Source organism: Protopterus annectens, chromosome 9.part0 (assembly GCF_019279795.1).
Source record: "Protopterus annectens isolate FY-2018-M chromosome 9.part0, PAN1.0, whole genome shotgun sequence".
NCBI classification, from domain to species: domain Eukaryota; kingdom Metazoa; phylum Chordata; order Ceratodontiformes; family Protopteridae; genus Protopterus; species Protopterus annectens.
This window is the reverse complement of record NC_056743.1, coordinates 1829305214-1829332713: the sequence shown is the minus strand read 5'-3', so window position 1 is coordinate 1829332713 and position 27500 is coordinate 1829305214.

Below are 27500 nucleotides of genomic sequence, written 5' to 3'. Positions count from 1 at the left end.
GGAGGGTTGCCGGATGTTTATCTAAAGGAATTTATGGATCCAAGTGAGGTGGGGAGTGAGAAAGCAGTATCATGGGGAGAAATAATGGACAAAATTCAAGAAGATAAAACAAGAGACGGATAAAAGAAGGCATATGCACAAACGTTAAAGGAAGGTGAAATGAGAGAAGCAAAGAGGGCAGACGTTAAAAGCAAGTATCAGGTGAGGATAAGTAACAAAAGAGAAAAGGAACAAGACAGGTATGAAATGTGGGGCAGCATCATTTCTCCACTGGGTATTGAACCCAGAGAGGTAAGACATTTTATTTGTTAATAAAGAGTCTTTCTGTCATATTTTTTGAGGAGGCACAGTACATGGAAAAATTTCTAGAGCATTATGAAAACAAGAAAGATATGAACCCTTGGAACTTGTATGTTGTTCAGGCATTAAACAGAGAAGCAGAAAAAAAGAGTATTTATACAATTTCAAACTGAATTAGAAAGAAATGATTTAAAGGACTACTTAAAAACTGTATGTAGAGATAGTATGGATGCTACAAAAACATATGGCAACAGAGGTTTTTGGAATGGGGGATGGGAATCTGATGTAATATTGAAAATGCAAAATGTTAAAATTGTGCATTCACTGAGTTTAATTAATGCAGAGGGGAGTAAGGAGATGGTTAGATATTGAGGACAACCAAAGGCATGTTTACTTTGTGGTAAAGATGATCATTTAACTAATTTTGTTTGTGTCTTTCAGCTTTTCCTGGTTAGGGGTCACCACAGTAGAACTCTGGTCTGCTAATGATTGGCAGTAGAGTTTTATGTGCTGACTTGCCGGGCCTAACGCACAACCTTCAACGAAGGAACGCCCGTTCATGCATGTCGCCACACAGAAGACGCTCTAACTGAGAATCAAACGGGCAATGTCTAACTGTGAGGCGACAACACTACCGCAGCACCACCACCGCAGTATGATCATTTAACTAATAGGTGTGATAAAAGAAAATGTTTTATATCTGGCAAAGTTGGTCATGAAGCAAAGAAATGTGTGCAAAAGTATATAAATGTGAAAAAAATAGGACACTCATGGATGGACTATAAAGCTGTAGATAATTATTCTCAAGAAACAAGATTAGACCAAGACAATGAACATGTTGGACACCACAGAAGAGTCACAAAAATGAAAATATGGATGAGAAAGATGTACGAATGGATGTGAGGCATAGTATGAATGAAATACAAGGGAAAGAAGGAGAGGTAGAGGAAGATGTTAGCAAATCACACCATGAAGAAGAAGATAAATGGATAAGAATGAGAAGCAAAAGCAGCTGTAAAAAAAAAGAGTGAAAGGTAGAAAATGTACACTTAAAAAAAATGTAACCATAGGGGAAAGCAAAAAAGGAAAGGATAAAAAATGTAACAAATTTTGGCTGTACGATAGTTATGACTGGAAGAATAGTAATATTAAACATAAGATATAAAAAACAAGTTTATAGAGTGATTATACTTTATGCATACACCTTACAAAACTCAAGAGAAATAATGTTTAGAAAAATACTGGATTTTGTGAGTGTGAATATGCAGATAATAGTAATGGGAGAGTTTAATTGTGATTTAAAACATAGGTAGAAAGAAAGGGCAGATGCTAAAATTATCTTAGACATGGTCAAAAGCAATAAGATGTGTTATGGGAAAATAAGCACTAGACATATAAAAGAAGTAATTTAAGAATGGAAATTAATTATTTTAAACTATCAAAGAGCTTAAACATATTACATTCAAGGTATAAAATTACAGGATTTTCAGATCACTTAGCTTTCTGGATAGAAATTCAAAAAATAAGCTACATAAAAAAAGGTAGAGAAATAAAAAGGATTAATAAATCAGAACTAAGTGAGTATGTAAGGGATATAATACAGCAACTATGGCTGGATCATATAATTATGATAGAATTTTATAAAGATTGGACAAGTTTGTAGATTAGTTTAAAAGAAAAATATAGAAAAGAAGTACTAGCATGGCAGAAGACAAAAAGATAGTGATAAATATAGGAGATTAACAATCAGGCATTTAAAATATAATAGATAATAGAGAAGAGTATATAGAAAAAGAGAGAAAATGTTGTATGAAATGAATCAAGAAAAAAATAAAAAATGTAAACAATGGGATGAATTCATGAAGGGTTGCATGGAGTCTAAGAGTAGAGTAAGACTCCATGCAGCCAACATGTCTGCCGAGCGATCCAGGAACAGCCGGCAGGGGCATGCAAGAGAGCTCCTAAAATGACTCTTACACGGACAGGACTAGGTTATGCAAATTACCTCATTTGCTGCTGAAAGTTATGCAAATGAGGTAAATGTGTGATCCAGGAAACCCTAACCTGTCCGAGTAAGAGTAGTGTTATTTGCAGAAATGTACTCCGTTGTCAACAGAGTACCATTCTGCAAATAGCAAAACGGAGCCATGACAGCTCCAAATAAAGGATGCATCCAGTTGACGAAGCATGCCAATGGCCAAATATATGGCCACTGGCAATCCTTCCAATTGCAAAATAAAAAAAAATTAATAATTTTTTTTTACCTCGATCCCCGAAGTTTAAGCGTAGCACAACGTCGTGCAAAAGTGCTGCGCTCTAAAAACCAAAAAAAATTAAATAAAAGCCAAAAATAGGCATTTTATTACAAATATACATTTGCCATGCAAGTGAATGGCAGGCTGAAAACAACATGGCTACTGAGTAGAGGTTGCTAAGGGGGGAAGCTCAGTCTAAGAGATGTAACTAAGCATTAGTAGGCAATCTTATGCAAATGAGGGTAAGGATAGTGAATCCCAATTTCACATGGCATATGAGCAAAGTCTGTGGAGTGTAAGAGTAGGATAAGGGGATTTCAGAGTAGAAGATAGATGACATCATGAGGGGGTATGTATGAAAGAATGTAAGCTCATTGGAGCAGAGTGGCATGTGTTTACTGTCAGTTACCCATCACTGGAAGAGGTGTGTCAACAGGTATCCTAGCTAAAGACAAGAAAATGAAGGTGTATGCCATGGATAACACTAAAGTTTCTTGTAGAAGTGCCTGCAACGTGTATGCGTGCATGTGCGCACCTGTAAATCTGAGTAAGATTGTGTACGTGCGTGTGCGCCTGTGTGTGTGCGTTTAAGCTGGAGTAAGCAAGTGTAAGGTTGTTGAAACCTGTGTAAGAGCGTTTGCGCCTGTGTGCACGTGTTTAAGCCGGAGTCAGCAAGTGTTAGGCCGTGTAAGCATTTGTACGCACGTGTGAGCTTGTGTGCACGTGTTTGCGCTTGTTTGCATGGCGCTGCCCCCTGTGGAAACAGAAAGGGAAAAGGAAGCACAACAAATAGTAGGACGTTAACCAAGGAGAACTAGCAGAGCTAGCAGGTGAAACCAATCAGAATTGGCCAATTACACAGGCAGTACACTAGCCCAGCCCAGACCAGCACTTAAAACTCTGCAAACAACTTTCCACTATGTTTTTCTCAGAGACACTGCAACACTACAGTAAGCTAATAGAAGTGAAAACTGAAAAAGCTTTACTGAGACAAAGAAATGTTAGGGGCTGCCATTGCTGTTATAAGGTGACATATGCAACATGCTGAGGGTGGTGACAATGAGAATGCTGCTGAGCAACCCACAGTGAGGGGACGGAGAAGAGTGTACAGGCCCAGGGTAACTTATCAGGGGCTACATGAGCTGGAGATAGTGGAGCGCTATAGAGTGGACAGAGACCTCATGCAGCAAATTGTTGAGCTGTGCAGGCCATGCCTCACACACAGAACCAACAGAGAGGAACCCATCCCAGTGGAAACCAAGGTATGTGTTGGCCTAAGAATACTAGCAACAGGTACCTTCCAGAGACCAACTGGTGATATGATGGGGATTTCACAGGCATCAGCATCTAGGGTACTGCACCAGTTCCTGAATGCCATGTCAGCACATGTCGGTGATCATGTATATTTCCCCAATTCCTGTGAGGTATTGGCCAGCAATATGTGTCTTTTCCAGCAAATAGCGGAATACCCTGAGGTAGTGGGTGCAATAGACTGCATGCACATATGCATCAAAGCACCAGCTGGTGAGCGGGGTAGGGTCTACTTTAACCGCAAGGGTTTCCCCTCCATCAACTGCCAGGTCATGTGTGATGCCCAGGGCAAAATAATGAATATGTGTGCTGGCTGCCCTGGAAGCTACCATGATTTCCATATCTGGCATCTGACACAGCTGTACCAGACATTTGCCAATGGGGACATCCCTCATGGTCACCTAGTGGGGGATGCTGGATATGCACTGGAGCCGTGGCTGATGACACCCATCAGAAATGCACACACACCTGAACAGGAACGCCATAATGAGGCACACGCACAAACACAAAATGTAATCAAGCATGTGTTTGGGCTGCTCAAGTCACAGTTCAGGTGCCTGTACACATCTGGTGGAGCCTTGCAGTACTCACCAACTACATGTACCCAAATAGTCATGGTATGTGCTATGCTACATAATATGATCCTGTGAAACAGCTACAGCAGGAGCAGCATAGGACTCGGCCAAACAGCCCCACACCATTGCTAAGGCCATCACAGGCAGAGCGTGACTCGAAGGAGGAACAACCTGAGCCTGCCCCAGTAGGCAGAAGGAGGCGTGCCCAGTATGCTTTGGCCTTGGCAAAGAGGCAATGCATAGCATATACACTGGCTCAGTAGGAACCCTGGAAATGATACCTTTCTCTGACTCACACATATAGAAAAAGGGATGCCTAACTTGACACTACCTGTTTTCAAACATGTATAGGGAGTGTACTATGTGCATCCGACATAGGCAACCCTGCAGCACCACCTGAGGCATGATTGCCATGTTTTAAACAATATAAAGCAGTGCTAAACAGCTTTTACCACTATTTAGTATATGTAAACAAATTTGCACACACTAAATAGCACAACTTTGGGCAATGTTGAGCAATATTGGGCAGCGTTCAGCAATGTTGGTTAACTCTGAGCAATGTTGGGCATAGTTGAGCAAAAGCAGGTAAACATAGCCATATTTGCTTTACTGTTCCTTAAGCAGTCTGGTCTGCCCAGTATGAAAATCTGAAGCAGTGACAGTCCTCAAACCCATGATACTGTGCACTATAGTCACAGTACTGAACCACTAAACCATGACAGTATTTCACTGGTCAACCTGTCTGAAAAAATGTTGATAGGTCTATGCAAAGTGTCTCATGGAAACCCAGCAGGCACAGCATAATCCCTGTAGAGTTATGACACAAAGGTGAGCCCTGCAGTAAAAATACAACTTGATTTACAACACACATATAGTATAAATGTTAATATTGGGTGTGTTCACACATGTCAACAAATGTAGTGGACTTCACACAGCAACATACTGAAAGGTCACACTGGGCATGCTCACACACTTGAATAAATGAGGCAAATGTCAGGCAACAACATACTGAAAGGCCAAAATGGGCATGCTCACACACTTAGGCCATGTCTGAGTACAGCAGTGGGCCACACATATCTGACAGTTGCATGTGTTAACCCAGGAACCTCTCACAATTCACCAATCCTGATTTCTGCACACAGTGATATGACAACAGACACATATATAATATATTGGAACCCTGTCATAATCAAATATGTACTACAGATACTTAAGTTGTTCATAGAAAGTTGAAAAGCAAAGAAAAAAAAAACGAAATCAGTATCAACAATAAACAATGTGCACTCCAAACACTATCCAATCCAGGACATGGAAAGATTATCTGCGAAGGAGTCCATACAGAACCATGACACTTCCTTCAGCTATGTCATAAATAGCAATGTATACTCATATATGTCCTGAGTCAGGGCCAAATGTAAATGACTGACAATGCCAAAATCCTGTCAAGCAGGCCCATAAATACATACCCACCTCCCACTGACAAAAGGCCCTATCATCATACCAGGAGATATCACATGTAGAATGGGTAAACAGCTCCTTCCAAAGCTGAAAACATGGCATCAATTGGATTACATTGTGCCCCTATATGTGTCATAAGTGAACTGCAGAACAAACAGACCCTGCACCTGAACAGTCTGTTGAGCCCCTCCCTCTCTACAGGATATGAAACTGTTGAATGGGTTACAGCAACATATGGCACACTACACAAGTGTTGGTGCACAACAGACCATGGGAACTATAGTCTATAAGCCGATGAAGTCTGATCTGCAAGGCCATGGAGTCCATCATGATTGAAGTCAGAAACAGAGCTATTGGAAGCCTATAAACACACAACCCTACCAACTTTGTACTGGTCATGGGCAGATCATGTTTCCCAAATCTGCTAGACTGTTTGCAAGGCAGCCACCCAGGACATACATCAATGAAATGAGCTACACATGTCCCATATACACTTTGAATAGGCCTTTTCCAACATTCCAGACATATGTTGTATCCACAAAATCAACAACCTGTGCATAAATATATATTGTCATCAGATGGATTGGCAACTGGGCCACAGATAGATCACACAAGGTAAGAATTGTGGAGTCCTGTTCAAGCTGGTAACACCTGCTGTCCCCCATGTCTCAGTCCTGGGATTGCATAAAACTAAGTGCACACACATTACCATGTCTAGTCTGATGATGTCAGCATCCCACAAATATAGCAGTGGAAATAAAAACTCCCAGTAAAACATATAGCACGTCGTGTTAATGCATATCTCTGCAGTATCATAACATAGTTAGGTAGGGGTTTGAATCCTGCAATTGCTGAGTGTGTGTGCGTGATTTCCTTTGAGAGTATTGGCCTTTTTGGAGACTAGGAAAACACCTTAAAAGTGTTACATTCCTGTTTGGCAAGTGTGATGATGTCAGGATCCTACAAATATAGCAGTGGAAATAAAGATGCAAAGTAAAGCATATAGCATATCATGTTAATGCGTATCTCTCTAATATCATAACATAGTTAAGTAGGGGTTTGAATCCTGCAGTTGCTAAGTGTGTTGTGTGTGTGATACTGTTGTTCAATGTGTTGTGGGTTTAGCTTTTACTACTGTATAACACAGTATGTGCATTGCACACTTCAGGTATCTGTGTGGCAAATATATATATGTACATGTGACCTCAATTAGTTTATAGGTGTGAAGCCTGCTTTTTACATGAATGCATCTGTTACCTATGACAGATTGTGCTGCTGCTTCTCAGACATTCGGTCACATATGTATGTTTGTGACAAGGCCAGCCACTGTAGTGATCTGTGGCCTAGGTCATCTGTGTCACACACACCCATGACAGTTCCTATAGAATAGTGTGAGTGAGGGTTCATGCCTTGGGTATATTTCAGACATGTTCAAACACAACAAAGTCTGCCAATAATGGACATTCATTATAGGTGTACAGCAACTTTGTGGATATCCATACAAACCCCTTATTGGTTATGTGATACACAGAGGGACTTCAGAATACCTATGGAAATGTGAATACCAAAGGACAGATGACATAACACTTGGTTGTATGTACACATCGGTACCCATTCTACATGTTTGGGGCTAGTACCTATGTGGTACTGTCGGGATACTATGCTTAATAAATGTGGATGACTATGCTATATATGGCTTACAGCTTTACAGCATGGGTTGGACAACAGGTATCTGTCTGTATGATACCCTTGTGGAGAATAAGTGTCTCATCCAGAGAATGCATTGTTGGCCACTGTATGCATTTCCAGATGTGGACAGACATATCCCTAGTGTGTTTGCTTGTACCTAAGAGGGCTATATGCCAAACAGGAGTGGTCCCAGGAACGGGTGGCAGTCAATACCACTGGTTACTGGTATAGTATAGTACTGGACTGATCCAAATGCTACTGAGTTTCCTACATCTGTGTGTCAGTTGTCAAGACATCATCTAACAATTGGTTATAGTCAGGCTGTTGAGGTTGTGTATACTACCAGAATGCAAACCAATGACAGATAGTAACAGTGTCACCCACAGCATAGTGTCAAACCATGTCATACACACATGTGTACCCAAGTTAAAACATATGTGTATTAAAATGCATACTGGCCACCAATAGAAACAATGAAGTCTTGACACTGTGTAATACAGGGCATGTCACCCTTCCCATGTGTCCACTATGCACGTACATGCAGACAGTGCACCTCCACCATGTTCACAAATGTACACCTGCAAATCTGTACTGCACACATCACACACGTACTGTCCACTCACCAACACATGCTGCCATACCTACACACATCAGCCAAGTGGCACATGGGTGGACAATACATTTTTGGAATTAACACTGTTGTAAACAATACTACATTGATAATCATAGCTTTAATGCATCATGCCTGCTCAGATATACCTACAGGGATATCATTACACTGTACTGTTGACAACATGCTAACATTGCTACACTGCTATAACGTCACCCTGTACATCAGCACCATGTTAGCATGTTCCTGCATCAATGTTACAGATGACAGCAGGTGGCACAGTTTCATCATATGCACAGGGTGTGTTGTTGGTTTGCCAGAGCCCGACATTGACCCATCCAATCGACATGTGTGTGTGTGTGTGTGTGTGTGTGTGTGTGTGTGTGTGTGTGAGGGACAACAGTACAGCATGGGTCAATGTTGATGTAATGTGTGTGTGTATGTGTTAGCCCTAGGTGTTTGGATTATGTGTGTGTGTGTCTGCATGCACACAGTTCCACCATGTGGCTGCCATATATGGGAGGTTGTGGGACAGCCACAGACTGTACCTGCCAGGCTGTACAGATCACTGTCTCTGGCCACGGACACAGTACCTGTGCCTGGCAGGGGTGCAACGGACAGTAGCGGGTACTATCATCAGAGGCAGAGGGATGTCGACTGGACCCATGTCCCTGCTGGAACTGGCCAGAGCCACGTGCACGTGGTCTTCTATGACGGTCTATTGACAGCCCTGCTCCAACATTGCTGGGGCTGGTACTACCTCTACGGGAGTGGCTGTGACTCGTGTGTCATCCGCGATGACTGCCAGCCAATGATGTTGCTGGCATATGTCCACATCGATGTCTAGGCCATCCTGCACTGTCCTGGCACATGGACATGACATTGCAGATGACATCTAATGTCTCCCCCCAGCGTCTATCAATGACCTCAGTGTAGTGACGCACTGCACCGGCAAGGTCACGGATACTGTCATTGATAGCAGTGTTATGGGCCCTCTGCGCCCACAGTCCCTGTCTGGTGTACTGTTCCATACGTGCCTGTGCCTGCATTACAGCCCGGAACATACCTGAGGTTGTAAGACCTGTAGGGGCACATCTGCCAGGGGCATTATGACCAGCAGTGCTCCCACAAGAACCCCTGGACATCTGCCTAAGTGGTACCGTTCCAGGAATCTGGGTATGGCTGCTGTGAGGGGGATGCATGTGCCATAGATACCACACTGTCCTGGTCAATGCCTACTGTATGCTGTCCCTCAGCTAAGGCCATTGGTGATGAGGGATATATTGGCAGTATGAATGTGCGCATAGATGGTGTGGAAAGCTGTGTACTGTCGATTGGCGGAACAGCGACAGACCATGTCAAACCTGCCTGTGCCACAACACATGTTTCCTCATCTCCACTATTTGTGGCAGTGTCTTCAGGTTCCCTGCTGCACTCAACCAACACAACCTCAGCACCTGTGAGAGGGATTCAGGAAATGCACTTTACAATCTGTACATGATGTTAGCACACATGCACACATGAACACATGAACACATGAACACATGAGCACATGAACACATGCACACATGCGCACATACACACACACACACACACACACACACACACACACACACACACACACACACACACACACACACACACACACACACACACACACACACACAGCAATCCAGAACATACCCATTAGTGGTTGATGGTGGAGTACAGTATCACAAGCCAAAGAGTCCTATCACACGTGTCAGCATGCAAGATGTGTGTTGCTCAACAGCATGCAGTGCGAGTGTAGAGAGTCCTTGTTAATAACAGTATACATGTGTTTGATGCATGTGTGTTGTTCAATGATTGGCCTCACCCTGGAACACAATGTGTACATGGACACAACATTGCTGTGCAAGTATTAAATGCTTTTCAATGTCCTGTGCACCATCACTCACAGGTATATATATCATGGCTGGATGCACACAACTGTCAGGTGTATAGCAATGAATGCTATGTGTTGTACTGTAGTTACTGTAACTGGATGTAGTGTAGTACCATGAGCCATAATCAGGCAGTATCATGTGGTCACTCAAGGCCACTAATGTGTGCCACACTGGCAACTATCTTGCTCAATCTGAACTGCAGCACTGTGGCTACATTAACCATTTCACAGGCAGTTGTTACATGTGTATGTAAGGTGTTCAATAGGGAGCATTTCCTAACATGAATGTCTTGTTTGTTGAAGAGTTTTGCACCGCCCCATGATAGGCGTCTACCCCTCAGGTATAGTATGTGTGCTGTGTGGATGACATTTGGGATACTGGAGTCTGACCTTACAGCAGGTGTCTACATATGCCATGTGTATCATATTAACATGTACTGCATATGACAAGGTGGTGTATGTGTGCATGTGTATTGACTCTGCCTATACAATGTCCACTACAGTGTACCACAATTGTTTGGGATGCTCTGTGTATAGCATGTGTTTGAGGCAGCTACTCATGTTACTGGGATGTGCATAGTCCCACAGAAAACCTGCAGAGCATGCATTATGTCTAGGTGTTTTACATGTGTATATGGCCTAAAACTCACCTATGACATGCACATGTTATTTGCCATATTAAATGTAGAACAGTCACCAGCATGGGTCTGCTGTCCTGCTGTCACACCAGAGGGAACTACAAGGATATGAGACAGTTTGTCAGTGTCAACAACTGTGGCATTGCTGCTGTGAGTTTGCAATTTTACAGTAGTACAACAGTTGACAGTCACAGGCATACAGACTATGTTCCAAATTATCAGTATTGCACAACACCAGGCTCTACATCTTCCAAATACACAGTACACATCTGACATATGCATGTTCTAACAATTGAGCTAACAGTAGTCTACAGATATGCCATGTTACCTGCACACTCAGAGTCAACTTGCTGGGTGACTCCGGCCTCCATGATGACACATGTTTGTTGTAGTGTTTGGCCAGAAGCTACCACGCTGAGGAGCAGCTCTTCCACTCTGGTGAGGGGCGGATGTGATGCTGCACCACATCCTGTAGCAAGCTGTTGTCTGTGGACATCAGAGGTATGCTGCCGGACATGTCTGATTAAATCGCTGCAGTGATGGCGTACCTGCTCATAAGTCTGGTTATGCATGCCGACACCATTAATCTGATGGACAACATCTTGCCACAGTGCAGTGCACTCATGCTGGTCCTGGCTGGTTCTGGATAACAGCAGGGTGTGATGTTGTAATAGGGTGGATATAATTATTTCCTGCTCTTCAGGGGAATATGCAGGGTTGCGATGATGAGACATGCCCCTGGAAGAAAAGAAAATAATTACTGTGAGCAAGTCTTGTGGCACACTTAACATTCTAAAGTACAGATATCAATGAAATGCCATATATAGCAACCTATTGGCTGTCAGTAGATACACACTTTTAATACCAAACATCAGTGCTCAGCCCACAACTGCCTGACAGTGTCTGGCACATTATATATATTAAACCATGTTCTGCACAGCAACAAAGTGAAACCAGTATGCAAGACTATACAACAGCACATGGCACACTGTATGTGACACAATGCACCACCTAGACACAGGAGGTATATATGAAGCTAATGCATACAGAAATATGTCATCCATTGAAATGATTGTAAAGTACAGTTACAGTGCTGCCAGTACACCACACTACTCGTTGACAGCAAAGCCCTAAGTAACATATGTGCACATTCATCAGTATAGGTGGCATACTGCTGTACTACACTATACATGTTGCTAGATATGCACTTATATCCTGTAACACACATACGACCGAGGCCATGTTACAGGCATACCCACACACCCATCAGACATACCTACAAGTCACAAAGATATGGCAACCCAGATGAGCTTTACCTGTGTACCATTCAGTAATGTGTGTCAACACTTACAAAACCTTATTTCTGAGGTATGTAATGTGTGAGGACTACAGGTAACAAACAAAACAGTGTTTCCAAGCAATGTGGATATACACCATACTGTGCTGTTTAGGCCTACAGCTTCAGGTAGTGCTACAGTTCATACGGGATTTGAATTCACTAGTGTTAACAATCAATAAGCATACATGTACTGCTTTAGCCTACAATTGCACACCCCAGTCAACACCATGGGACTACGTCACACCGTATACCATACTGCTTTTCCTGCCTAGCAATAGCATACATATCTTTTGCGGGGATCAGAGCTAGAACACTACATACCATGATATAAACAGTTTCCCACTAGGCTATCACACATATACACAACGTTGCCACATTCACCTACACATTCACCATCACACTCAGTCAACCTCACATAGCAATTAATGCAACATGTACATGCGTGTGTGTATCGGGTCATAGGTAGCTCATAGGCTATTAGGCATAGGGCCTATAGAAGCCTAGCCATACAGTACCCTGCCCTTCAACACCCATGTTATTTAAGTTCATGTGCCCCTGTCATGCAGAGCCACAGAGGTGATTCCCGGGTTGTATTTCCTACACATCCATTCATCATGATTATTCATGACGACTGCTAATGAGGACCTTTCTTTGCTATTGATAGGTAGTTACTTCTAGAGTATGGTATGTGTCTGGGGTGAGAATGTACCACTCCAGCATGTTCTGCTTTTGACGTTACAAGGTTTAGATCAGTACAGTGTGTAGCTTGTAGGGATTTTGATCTGTTTACATGGAGCATGTCCAACACCTGTGCATTTGGCATAGCTTCGCATGTTAGGCAGAGGTTGGCTCTGGGTAGGCGGTATGCGACACAGTGTAGCTGTGGTTTTGGAGGACAGTCTGCATAGGGCATATGTTTGAGTCTGGCAATACTCTTTGTGGTGTTTGTGCCTGGCATCTACAGTTGCTGTAGATGTCTTCTGAGGTGCATACCAAAAGGCCCATTGTACTCTATGATGGGTTTTATGACTGATGAGTAGAGTGGAACACTGACCTCTCATTCCATGGATGACACACCTTTTGTAATGACATGTGGACCATACACAGTTTACATGACTAGTGTGGCACTGTGCATATCAAAAGGGACACTACTGTCCACCTGTGTACCATGGTCTCTTATCACACTTTTGGTGTTGAGTAGACTACCACCTATGTAGTAGTTCATGGGTACAGGGTTTTTAACAAAAGGGATGGCAATACATTTACAACATTGAGCTTGAGCGTACATATAAACATCCATTGGTGTACATATAGATTTACATGTAGGCACATATACAGTCCACCTTTCATGGTGGGAATATCAATTATGCAAGGTTTGAGAGTGATACAGTTATGTAATGATTTTGCACAGTCTTGTACCGAATGCATTGAGGGTTTTCTCAGGCCATGTATCTTTAGCAGGACTCCCTGTCTGGAAGACTATAAACTTAGCAAATCATACCCACAGCGTTTAAACACCACATGTCATATATCAACACTGTATGCTGTCTTGTTTGCCACACACTACAGCCTACATGAGAATATGCACATAACAACCTTCACCAACATATATATGTCCACCCTTCACAAACAGCTGCAGTATGTACCTTGCTCTATACACATGTTAAGATGCTAATATATCTGACACATAAATATCTCTACATATGTGTGTGCCATACACACACAAGGTACACACTGTTGTACATCCATAGACCTCATGGATGACCTGTTGGGCCTTGCTACAACATTAACAGTTGCCACACGTGTGCATAACAGTAATATTACAGGGAGTATTTAAAGCTGCTAATGCTACATTACTATACTAGCCTGATGCAGCAGTTGCCAATGCTAAGCTACACATTATATGACTATCATGCATGTGTTACTCTGTCACATCCAGGTTTATATAGCTGTTTGCACTACTCCCCCAGACAGCCATTATACACAGTACTGTACAGAACATGGATGACATGATCGGATGTTTGACAATAAATGCTGAGCTACATATGTCACAATTATGTCCCACTGCATACAGCTACACACTAATTTGCTGCCACATAGGCATGTTTCAAAGTATTTACAGTACTCTTCATAAACATCTACTACTTGCCAGTAATCACATATCTGTTACATACCTGTTTGCCACTTTCAGGTCCATCTGTGTATGTTTTGACAATTTTTTTTTTTTTTGCTATTACATAAGTAAAGTTTGCTTTTACTTAATTCCTTTTGATTATTAATTAAGTTTTTTTTACTTAATATATTTGGTTGCTAATTCACTCAAGTCTTTTTACTTAAACTTTTGTTCAGTGATGCTTTATCACGTGCAATGTAATGATTGCATGTGGGGATAGCAAGTGCAGTCTGCTTTTATAGGTATCTGCACATGTGCATGGGATGACCTCTGCACCAATTGGTGCCCAGCATTTGGCAAATGCATACAGCCTGCTGTGTGGTAATTGCAGTACTCACTGTCATAGCAACCCAATGCTATAAATTGCTAAGTTTTGTAGGCATAGCCCTTTCAGATTTCCAGAGTGGGGCCCATGCATGTTTGCTGTGGACACTGTTGTTTAAGTCAGAAGGTTGGTATACTTCTTATATCTGAAGCTAGAGGTGTAGACAGTGACGTACATGTTGTACTCAGACCTGACTGCTGCCACTTCCAGTACAGAGCTATCAGTGTAGAGTTTAACTCACTCCTACAAATGCTTAAACAAGATATATGTGAGTATGTAGTTTCTTTTCTACTTATGTAATTAACTGCCATACAAAAGTAGTTATTGAGAAGTATTCTTTTGACACATGAACTGTTTGTGGACTGTTATACTGTGCATATTGATGGACTCGCTTCTGCAGGGCTTGTGTATTTTTATTGTTGACATTAGCACAGGAGTCTCAGGTAAACTGGACAATTTCACTACTAAGTATGCCTATCTACAGCCTTGGTTGACCCTAAATACACGTATATTTAAAATATGGGGGGGGGGATGCAGACATACAGAGAAAATTAGATCTTATTGTGTGAGTGTTATCTTACTAGACTTAATGGATCAGTGTGTACCTGTTAGTTTATCAAGGCAGGTGGTCTATCTGCATAGTTCCCAACTGTGAACCTATCCAGATGGTAGCCAGATGGTAGCCTGTTATTCTTTGTCTCTGCAACCCGCAGGTGTTTTCAGCACTGGTACAATGGCATTATTACAGTCAGTTGCTACCAGTATATGACTAGATCCTTTGGTATTTCTGTGTTGTACTCCTACATAAGGGTATGCTTGTGGAAGTCCTCACAAAGCTATTTGCAGAGTGTGTCACAACAGATGAGCTGATATGTCTGTGTGTTTGTGCCTCTGCCAGGCCTATGAAGCACTCAGATACATATTTGCTTTGAGTCAGGGATAGGTAGTTAAAACTGAGGTACACCTTCCAACTAATAGAGACAGTAAGTGTAGACTTGAGTGAAGCAGTGCATATGGATTAGTACTCCTTTTATGAAGTACAAGCGGTGTCTACTGTTATTATTGTGATTATTCATTGTGTAATACACCTCCTCTCTGACTAACGTCAGTACTTTTCAGAGGGATTCAGAGGGACACAGCTAAAATATGTTTCACAATCAGGAAGTATCGCCTCTGCCCTAATCAGATATGCCAGTGTTTGTCCTGCTATGATACTGTGTGGGGGGTTGTAAAGTGCCTCAATAACATTATTTGCTGCTAGAATGGCTGCTTCTCTTATCACAGTCATGTAATGCAATTCCACAACAATTGCTGGTAAGGATCCACAGAACAAGCTTTGTGTTATGGCCTTCCTGTTTTTCCTTTACATTCACTCATTGTTTTGCATGATATATTTATTTCAGCACCAAGTTATTGTATATTTGCTGTGGCTTAGTGGTACTATATGCAGTCAAGTGTCTCCAAGGTCTGTGGTTTGAGACTAACAGAGGTGTTTTATTTTGCTGCTGAGCAGAACAAGGGCCCTGACATACAGAGTGATTAAGGCACTTGTAAGCGGGTTTGCGTGAGTTTGCGCAATGCTTAACGATGCTAAGCTTAGCGCACACATGCTCACACTCGCTCAAACCCACTAACTACTGCTTAAAAGGGCTTACTTCCGCTAACCCCCATGCTAATTTCTTTGAAAGAAAAGAAAATGGGCAGATAGGAATGTGGTGAAAAAGGGGGCACAAAGAGGGAAAGATAGTGGGGAAACTAGCTCGGGATGTGCAGGACAGGTGTAGGGAAGGTCCATAGCTGCCCATTTCTTTACCAGCAACAGCTTTGCATATGTTACAAATTTGGGGTGAAATTTGAAACCTTCCACCCCTGAGAGAGGGGTGAGGACAACAAAGTATGTTGTACTGCCAATTCTAATTATCAGTTTACATGTCCAGCGGACATGTGTGTGAAATGGACAGCTATGTATGAGGCATAATTTTTTTGTGGGAACATATTGCCCTGTTTTTATTCAGGTGAGAGTGAAATGAGAGGTAGAGGAAGTAGGTATATTTGGGGAGGTAGGTTGGGGAGGTAAACAGACAAGACAAACAAGACGCATACAGAAGTGGAGTATGACACATGGGGTGGGTGAACACAATTGACAGGGACGGATGTTTGGAAAACGCAAGCCCATGAGCCCACAGATGGTAACAGTGGGACTGAGATCCCCACCCATGGGCAGTCACCACTGCACCTTCACAGACCCGTGGATGGCTGTGCTGGGGGCTGCGTAGGAGGGGCAGGCTCACCAGTGAGTTGCGCCACTCTTGCTTTGAGCTGGCATAGGGGATCATTGACTAAATGCTGGATATCCCTACGCACCACAACCCGGACCCTTCGTAGGGTGACAGGTGGCCCTTCTCTGCCCACGCTTCCAGGGGGGTGAGCCCCTTCCCCTGCAGCGCTTCCACCCGAAGGTGGCACAGGACCAACAGAGGAGGGTAGCCCAGGCTGGGCACCGGACCTGCTGGTGTCAGGTGCAACTGCCAGCTGAGGAGGGGCAGGTGGGTCTGCTGGGACTGGCCTTCCCATATGTTCTGCGATTAGGTGTGTTTGATTACAACATTGACAACAGCATTCCAAATTAGTTGTAACCGCATGCAGTAATATTCCCATTAACCCAACACACCAGAGTTCCAACAGTTGAACAGCAAGCATAACACATGCATATATTGAATGACAGTGGACATTACAACAGCATGCAGGGATGATTGGTGGCAACAGGCCACCAAGATTGTGGTGTTTGAACAGGGCACATGCATCAAAGAAATTGTAGATATTTATAGAACAATAGGACATATGTCCAAACAAATGTTTTGAGATTAGACATAACCATTGAGGTGTGGAATTGCATTGTTTATGCACATAGAGTAGAGTGTAAAAAGAAACCTCCATTAACATTTTATAAGTACTTTTACTCTACACTACATTCCTATTGACTGCAGGTGTATATCCCCTATATGTATTATTACACTAGGCAACATGCATTAGATTGTGTAATGGGTTTGGCTAGTTCATTATATACCTTACCTATATCTGACATACTAACTGTCCAAGATGCAAATGTTACTGCTACATAGTTATATTTTTTTATTTAGATTTATGTATCTACATATCTGGATGTGTTCACTTGACATTTTCAGTTAAATTTCTACAGAACCCTACATTTCATGTAGCACACTCACATTTCTGGGGAACACATTGACAAGCTACTCGTGTGCCAGATTTACCTTTGCATGCCAGCCATTTACAGACTGTTGAGGACTGTATATATGCTTCACAGCTACTGGCAATTCTTTCATCCACTTTATATGGGACTGCCAAACTGTGGGTTGACAGCACTTAATACAACAGTACTATTTATTTAATGCAAGGGTACAACAACATTTCAAAGTAAGTGACACAGACACACTCCAAGTATTATACCTTTATTAATTAAATTATACACTTTTCTACAGGCTCTCTCCTTTATTTGATATTACAGTGCATACAGAAGACCTATTCAAGACATATTATACCTTTATTGATAGGTTACAACACTCTTTTTCAGGCTCGCTCACTTATTTTATATGACAGTACATGCAGAGATAGTATTCCAGACTTATTTTACCTTTATTAATGGGTTACTACACTCTATTTCTGGCTCTCTGACTTATTTTATATAACAGTACATGCAGATAAATTATTCAGGGCATTTTATAGCTGTATTATTGGGCTACAACACTTTTTTCATGCTCTCTCACATATTTTATATAACAATACATGCAGAATAATTACTAACCTGCCTGGTGGCACAGCCTTAGCAGCCTATCTGCATAGGCTTGCTGATTCGAGCACGGACACCTGCAGCTGTGAAGTAAATGAAGGGATATTGAGACATACCTATCCATTATATAGACTATATTAGCATGTCTTACATACTGCATTCAGTGGTTAGCTACTCAATAGTGGGGCATCTTGCATATGACGGGCCTCCTGGATCCATAGGTTCAGTAGGTCCTGCTTCTGTCTCTTCAGGTCTGCATGGTGGTGACAGATCTGCTCACCAGTCTGAGGGATGCCTGTGGCACTGGTGAGATCATGAGCTAACCGGTTCCAAGCCTCTGCTTTATACTCTGTCCCTTGGAACTGGCCGTGCAGGAGTCTAGACTCATGACGGTGGACAAGGAGCCAAACCATGTATTTTGACACCTCGATGCCCCAGCATTGTGCTCGAAAGCTAGTACCCTCTCCAGCACCAGACATTCTAACTGCAGATGGGAGCTACAATCAGTTATGGTGAGTATTCCCGCCTATACAGCTTAAATATGCCACATTTCCCGCACTTTTTTGTGATTGGCCATTTTTGAAAATTTTCGGCTGACTGCAGACCTGCTTACAATGGTTAATCTAACATTTATAAGTATATGTATGTTAACAGTGGATGCTCATCATAAGCTGTCATGGCTTAGTGGTTCAGTACTTTGATTATGGTGTGCAGTGTCCCGGGTTCGAACCTTATCATTGCTTTTTATTTTACTACTGTCCAGACAGGCTAGGGAGTGTGGCTGTGTTTAGGCAACTTTGCTCTACGTTGCTCCACATTGCTCCATGTTGCCTGACGTTGCTCCACGTTGCCCTACGGTGCTCTGGTTAGCGCAGTGCGCAGCTCCGCACAAACATATTGTGCTGGGTAAAGCGCTGCTTAGCTGTGGGCAACTAGATTGCACTGGGTAAAGTGCTGCTTAGCTGTGGGCAACTAGATTGCACTGGGTAAAGTGCTGCTTAGCTGTGGGCAACTATATTGCACTGGGTAAAGCCCTGCTTGGCTACGGGCATTTATATGTCAAGATCCTTCTTACATTTCTATATATACATTTTGTTCACTGAGACATAGGCCATTTCAATGCTTTTTAGTAATATTTTATTCATATATGTCAGGAATTATTTCATAAGCTGATTTAAAACATAAAATAGAGAGGAGAGTGGTGGGACTCAAACTGTGAATGCCTCCTCTTTGTGCGAAGGCTCTACCACTACGCTATTGCTACTTGGATCGATTTGCATAAACATTTGTTATTATGGTCTTCAATGTCGACATTGCTAACTGCAGCTAAGTTATGGGCACATTCACGCAAACACACACAAATACGGGCAGCTATATCTGGAATTATAAAAAAAAATAAAAGTTTTACATTTTATAATTCTACTGGGGGTTTAAAATGTGAGGGAATGTAGTGTTGGGTATGTTGACATTTGAGCGGACTCGCTTGTGTGTTGACATTTCACAATTCAGACACTTGCAGGGGCATGGACCTTAGCACTGCTCAGCAGTCAGACACGCCCCCTGCCTTCCTGCACGGTCTGTGTTAGACGTGGAGTGGAGTCAGCGTGCCCTCATGAATATGCATGGCACACTGATGTCATACCGTTCAACAGCAGTTTCCGAGTAAGACTTATTTAGTCTTACACGGAGGATTCGTGAATCCGGGGGAATGTTATTCAAACAAAGATATTTTTACAAGGAAGAAAAGAAGTACTTTATCTAAATAAAATGGTCAAAGAAAAATTAAGAATAATAAGAGAATTGAGAAATGAAAAAGGACATATAGAGAATACTAATGTGTACCTTTTGATCATACAAAGTAAGGGAATGAATACAGTAACAGATATTACTGTAGCATAACTGTTTCCTGAGGGTTCTGACATATGACAGCCAGATTCCACACATTCTCAGATCAGTGATTAAGTATTTCCTACCATTTTCCAGACATCCACATGTTTCTGGCAATGGGTCCACATATATCAGACATACAGCACGTTTGCAGCACTGTCATTGTGTCACATGGATGTTGCTGGACTGTCACCAAATACTTGTAGTAACACTCAGCTTTTTGTCAGGCAGTGCCTGTATGACACATCACAGTAGATGGCATTGATGGGAGTGGAGACATACAATGCACTCCATCACAGCACACAGGGGCATAACCAGTATTGCCACTATGTTGCTGGTAGCCACATACGTACTGTTTTGCTAGATGGTTAGGTATGATGTGAGAGTTAGCAGGCCAATTTGGATGTGCAGGGTGTGTACATAGTGGACAGCAACGTATGTGGTCCTGTAATGTGTTCCCCTTTTCTTGTCTTTCAGAAATGATGTATAGATGGATGCAGCTGCCATTTTCAGCTACAAAAAATGATGTGATCCTAGATGGCCTCAGACTGCATCACAACATACTGCTGTCCAGGAGTCGCCAAAATCATGAGCATCATGCTGCACTGTGGGCTGACCTCATCATAGCAGTAAACCAAGTAGGGCTACAGGAAAAAGCTATGAGCAGGTCTGACACCGGGCAACAGATTTGACAAATGCTGCATGGCAAAAGGCTGCTGCTGTGGCCAGGGACTGTTCTGCCACTGGTGGAGGTCCTGCAGCAAAACAACTGCTCTCGGTCACAGAGGAATTCCTGGTGCACATGGGCTCAACCACCAGCTCCCAAGCATCCATCACCCCATATGATGTGTAGATGGGTGCCACAGCTTCCACAGCAAAGGAGCATCCAGGTAAGCTTCTTGTGTTCATCACTGTAATACTGTGTCAGTCATTGTGGAAGCCTCTGCATATTAGTACAAAAATGTCAGGTCAATCTGCATGGGGGGGTGGTTCTTTGCAACACACACTTGTGCACATATACTCAGAATGCCAGCAATGTGGGCAGTATCACAGTTTCTACTGTATATGTTGATATACGCACATACTATCCTGTAACAATCCCACATTTGTTTATGCAGACAATACCTTTCCCTCACATTTCCATAGGTACGTCAGGTGTGGCCAAAGTCCAATGTCCTGCAGCTGGTGAGTGTGAAACTGTTTTTGTATGGATCATATAAACACTAAGAATGTTAAGGGCATATTATGAGGCAGCCAGTATTGGAAAGAGATTTCCTGTTGTCCCACATAGCTGTTAGCTCTCTGCAGGAAGCCCAGTAGCCCACTCTATTCCCTTGCATACATGCAGCAGGTCCATTGATATGCTACCATGGTCTAGTACCCCATACATTTGTTGTAAAGAAGAGTGACTTACCTTGTGAATGTAGCAGTTGAGATAACAGTGCTTCAGGGCTGACTCTCATGCAAGCAGTACACAGCCAATACATGGTAAGGTACAGGTTGTGTGGTGTGGCAGGCATACTTTTTACTATGTATGTGAGCTGGAGTGAGGTGTCAGTCCCTAGGATCCTAGGTTGTCACTGCATGTGCTATGCATTCCCTCTTTGCCAAGGCCAGGGCATACTGGGCATGCCTATGTCTGCCTACTGGGGCAGGATCAGGGGTTCCTCCTGTGAGTCCCACTGTGGGTGTGACTGTGGGGACCTTGGCACTGGTGGGGGGCTATGTGTCCTTTCCCTATGTTGATTCTGCCGCAGCTGTTTCTGCAGGATCATATTGTGTATCATGGCACATACTGTGAACATCTGTGCACATGTGGCTGGAGAATAACGTAGGGCTCTACCAGATATATCAAGGCAGCAGAACTGTGATGTCAGTAGCCCAAACACATGATCTATGATGTTCTTAGTTTGTGTGTGTGCCTCATTATGGCATTTTTCAGTAGATGTTTGTACAATTCTGGTGGGTGTCATCATCCATGGTTCCAGAGAATAGCCAGCATCCCCCAGTCGATGGCCATATGGGATGTCCTCCTGGCAAATGTCTGGTACAGCTGTGATGCATGCTAGATATGGGAGTCATGATAACTGCCAGGGCTACCAGCACAAACACTCATGATAATTCCCTTGGCATTGCACACAGTCTGGCAGTGGATGGAGTGATACCCCACCCCTTGTGGTTGACGTAGACTCTACCCTCCTCACCCGGCAGTGTTCTGATGTTGACATGAGTGCAGTCTATGGCACCCAGTACCTCAGACTAGTGTGCTTGATGTTGGCAGAGACAAATACTGCTGGCCATCTCCTCAGGGGTGTGTAGTAAATAAATGTGCTTACTGGCATGTGTTTGCATGGCAGCCAGGAGCTGGTACAGTACCCTGGAAGCAGATGCCTTTGAGACCCCCATCATGTCCCCGGTTGCTACTTGAAAAGTACCTGTAGCTAGTATTCTAATGCCTACACATACCTTTGTTTCCACTGGGATGGGTTCCCCTCTGTTGGCTCTTGGTTTGAGTTGAGGATGGCAAAGCTCAGTGAGTTCTTGTAGGATGCACCTGTCCACCCTGTAGTGCTCTACAATCTCCAGCTCATGTAGCTCCTGGAAGGTTACCCTGGGCCTGAACACTCATCTCCTTCTCAGTCTAGGACTATTGTCAGCAGCAGCAGCACTGACCTCAGCCTCTAGCACATACAGACATAGCAAAGCAGCAGCAGCCCCTAGCATTCTGTCAGTTAAAATTTCCAAGCCTGTACTCCAATGGTGCAGAGTATGGGAGAAAATCAGATGGTAGGGTGTATGCATACTTTATAGTGGTGTGCTGCAGATGCAGCCTGTGTGATTGGCTAAATATGATGCATTCCAGCTGCCCAGTATATCACTGGGGGTTTAAAATGGCTTAGTGTCAGTGGAACAGGGCTTATCAGTAATTTATATTAATGATTGGGTTTCCCAGGCTGTTTCCTTTTCCTTTTTTTTTTTTTTTAATGCTTTTCCTGCTAAGCACTGCGGCATGGCTTCCAAACCCACGCTTATGGTGTAAACAGTGTTCCACAGTCTGAGCACACCCCCATTCATGGGCATGCTCAGCATAGTTTAAACCAGCTACAACACATGCCCCACAGCTAAGCAATGCTTAGCAGCTCTAGACACACACCCCTGCTTAGCTGAGCGGCGCTCCATGCAAACGGGTGCTGCTGAGCTCCAGTCTGCTTAAACATATAGTGACACACCTGCTATTCATGTCATATAGCTGTTCTATGGACACCAACAGGGTTCTGAGGCTCTATAGGCCTTATCTGCAGACACAGTGGCCCATTTTTGCTGTTCAGTAACCCAGCTCATTTGCATACAGATCATTGCACATAAGCTGGATACTTCACTATTCCAGGGCCTGCCTACTTAGCAACCACTGAAATCTACCATTGTACATACTGCATGCAGGGCCCTATAATGCAATATTCTCACATATGTCTTATTTTTAGTTTTTAAACATTCTCTGGCATAATGGCATGTTTGAGCATTGCTGTGGGATGTGCAAATGTAATATGGGTATTAAAAAAATAATTTTATATTATTTTGCATTAGTTTTGGACTCACAGATCATAGTTTTTGCCCATATCTGTGCCTACTATGACAATTCTGACCTTGTAATTGACCTTTTCCAGCCCCTGTTCAATTTTTACGTTTCTGTGTACACTTCTAACATGAACACAGATCCTACACAGATACCTATCTGCTTGCTGAATTGCAAAACACCCTAATTTGCATGCAATTCACCTGCTTATGAGGTAATTTGTATACCACAGATACTTCCGTGTCTGCATGCTCATGCATGAGCCTCTGCTCTGTTTCCTGGATCGCACAACTACTGGATTCTGTGTTAGCACTATGCCACTCTGCCTACATGGAAAATCATTCCATGTAGCTTTACTGAATTCCCCCCATTGAATAATGGGAAAATGTGATTATGAGAAGTATTTCTGTGTATAAATATAAAGAATTATGGCAAAATTTGAGTCAGAAAAAGAGGAGAAAAATAATGGAGAATAAAGAAATGAATTAAAAAAAATGTTTTGTAAATTAAAAATGGAAATGTATGAAAAGGGAGAAGATGATATGATTAAGTTATGACTTTTTTCTTTTTTCTTTTTGTTACTTTGATCCTTGGACAGCTTTGGATAAAGAAAAAGTGAAAGCCTTTAAAGGAAGCAAATGTTAGAAAGAGTAGCTATATTCTAAGATTATCTTTGGATATTAAATATTAATAACCTTCCTGTGAAAGGAAATGTGGTATATAAAAGAACTGAAGATAGATTGCGTTTATATTGTAAAATGTAGGAGAAAACTGACCCTGTTTTTGAATGTGAAAAGGTTAAAATGGTTAAATAAAGAAAGGTATATGGGAAATATTAAGAAAAGTAAAGATGTAAATATGTTTATGATTATTTATGGTTATTATTATAATAAAAAAAGGAAAAAGTGATTTTAATTTATTTGAGATAATTTGAAAAAATATGTAATTCAAGTAAAGGTGAAATACTATATAAGAAGCAATAGAGGGGAGGATATTTTGACATATATAAGAAAGTAAAAACAGGCACAAGCACTAACTGAAGACTGCCAAAAATACATAAAACAATGATTAATTAAGCACCTTTTGTTCTTTACCAATGAAGAACTTCTTCAGAATACATTAAAAAAAAAATACTACATTTAATGACTTAAATATTGATGCCATTACAGTCAACCAATCCTATATACACAATTAAGTAAATTCTTAAAGCAACATTACAGATCAATACAAGCAAAATTGTAATTGTTAAAGACTCTTGTATTTAAACAAAAAACAAAAACTCTTGATTGAAATACTTTTATTGATATCTGGAGCTGTATCACCTCTTAAAAACACTTGCCATTTTAATTCCATACATTCTAAAAATATATTAGATTGCCCTACAAATCTCCTTTTGGCTGTTCTTTCAACAAATAAAAACTGAAACTTCCTGAAGTCCTTACATTCTCCTGGGCATGTCTTGCGAAAGTATTAGTTTTATCCTTTTTCTTTATTGCCAACATATGTTCTCTAGTCCTATCTAATAACCTACTTGTGGTTTTACCCACATAAACACCATCACAATTTGAACAACTAGTAGGATATATCAAACCATCACTTTGGCAATTGTGTCTGTCTTGGGCTGCCAATGTGTAATTAATGTTTTAAAATAAAAACTATCCACAGTAATAATATATCTAGAATAGGAACAATTTTTACAGGCAAAGGTACTACAAACTCTAGCGACCCCCACAATTATAAGATGTTGAAAAAGGTCTTTCTAAAATCTGTTTGAAATTCCTTACTGTTTTAAAAATAAGATTTGGACCTGGTCCTCAAACCCTAGATAGTTATTGATTGCCCATTATTATCTTCCCGTTATTAGAAATAATAATAAATCTTATAATGGGGCAATCAACACTCACTGGAATTGGGAAAGAACATCTTAGATCTTTTTGTGAGCCATCATAAGAAACCTTGTCTGCCTTCTTAGAGACAAATCCTGCCTTTAGGAACTTAATTTGTCTGTCTCTTAATACAATTTTAAACTTATCTAAAGGGTGACCACGATGTTTAAATAAATTAGTCAATGTTTCTGCTTCATGAACAAAATTTTCATCTTCACTAATTAACCTACTAATTCTAACAAGCTGCCCTCTGAATATATTAAACTTCTTAAACGTAGGACAAAGACTATCAAAATGAAGGTAGCTGTTAGTAAAAGTGTCTTTCCAAAATATATTGCTAATAAATGTATTCTCTTTTACATCAATGGTAACCTCTGCATCTAAAGAATGAATAGTCAACCTCCTATTACTTTCTAAAAATTCAACCATGTTACACTTTTGTTGATCTGTTGAAGAAATCCTTGGAAAAAAGGGACATCCCCTATTTAAGTAGAAAGCAAATCATCTATGTATCTTTTTTAAAAAAATAACAAATCTAAAATTTAGTAATTGACTCAAAAATTCCTTTTACCACCAACATAGCACCAGGTTAGCAAAAAAGGGGCAACCTGAGCACTCATTGCAACTTCACTAGTTTGCTGGAAAATACTGTCTCAAAAAAAAAAAAAATTGTTATGAAGTACCAACTCCCAATAACTGGCAAACCACTTGTATATCTAAATTAGGGTCCTTAATGTATTTACCAAGATAGAACCTAACAAATTGAAGCCCTTCTTCCTGTTCAATAGAAGTAAAGCGTGAACAGACATCTATGGTGCATAAAATGTTTCATTCTGTGAAAAAGAATAATTTTAAGTTCATCTAAAAAGAACCTAGAGTCTTTTAAATAATATTCACTTGTTTGCACCACAAGGTTTGAATTACTGTCTAAATCAGTGGAAATTCAACCTTTTTATTGTAAGGATCAGAAAAAATGGGCCTGAAAGGAGGATGCATATAATCATTATATATTTTTGGTATACCAAATAAGGTGCCCAGCTGGGGCTCCTCAACTGTTAAAAAATCAAATAAATCAACAGAAATGTACCCTTGATTTAACATATTTAGGAAAGACAGATCAACCCTATGATAACTTTTTCTAACAAAATCTTTAGATACCTTCATAGAACTGTTTTGGTCTAACAATACTAAATTAATTGCCTGCACATGATCTGTTTCCTCCATTATCACAAATCCATTGCCTTTATCTGCTCTCATAAATCTTAAATTAGAATACTGACTTAATTGCTTCAATGCTTGAAATTCCTCTTTATTTAAATTATAGCACTTTTTAAAAAAACATGTTATTGTTATTGTTCCTGCCTGTCCTATTTTTTAGATAAAATGTTCAATTCGGCAGTTGAAAAAACTTTTTTGTAAGATTAAATACATGCCACTGAGAAACTAATGACTCCTGCCCTTGCGCTGCCTCTTTCCTCCCCCATTTAAAGCTTCCTGATTCAGAGGCAGACTATGTATTTCCAGTGAGTGTTGGGAAAAAGGAGAATTATTGCCTCCACTGGAATCCTTAGGTTCACTCTGAAGTTCTAAACTGTCCAAATCTTTTTTTTATTAAGTGGAAGAGAATGTTTGTTAATATGCTGCCATGTTTGGGACACTACTAAAAGAATCCAGTCTATCGAGTTGGTTGCCTGCTGTACCTGAAGGTGACCAGAAGTGATGAAGGGAGGTGATAAAGCCCACTCTCT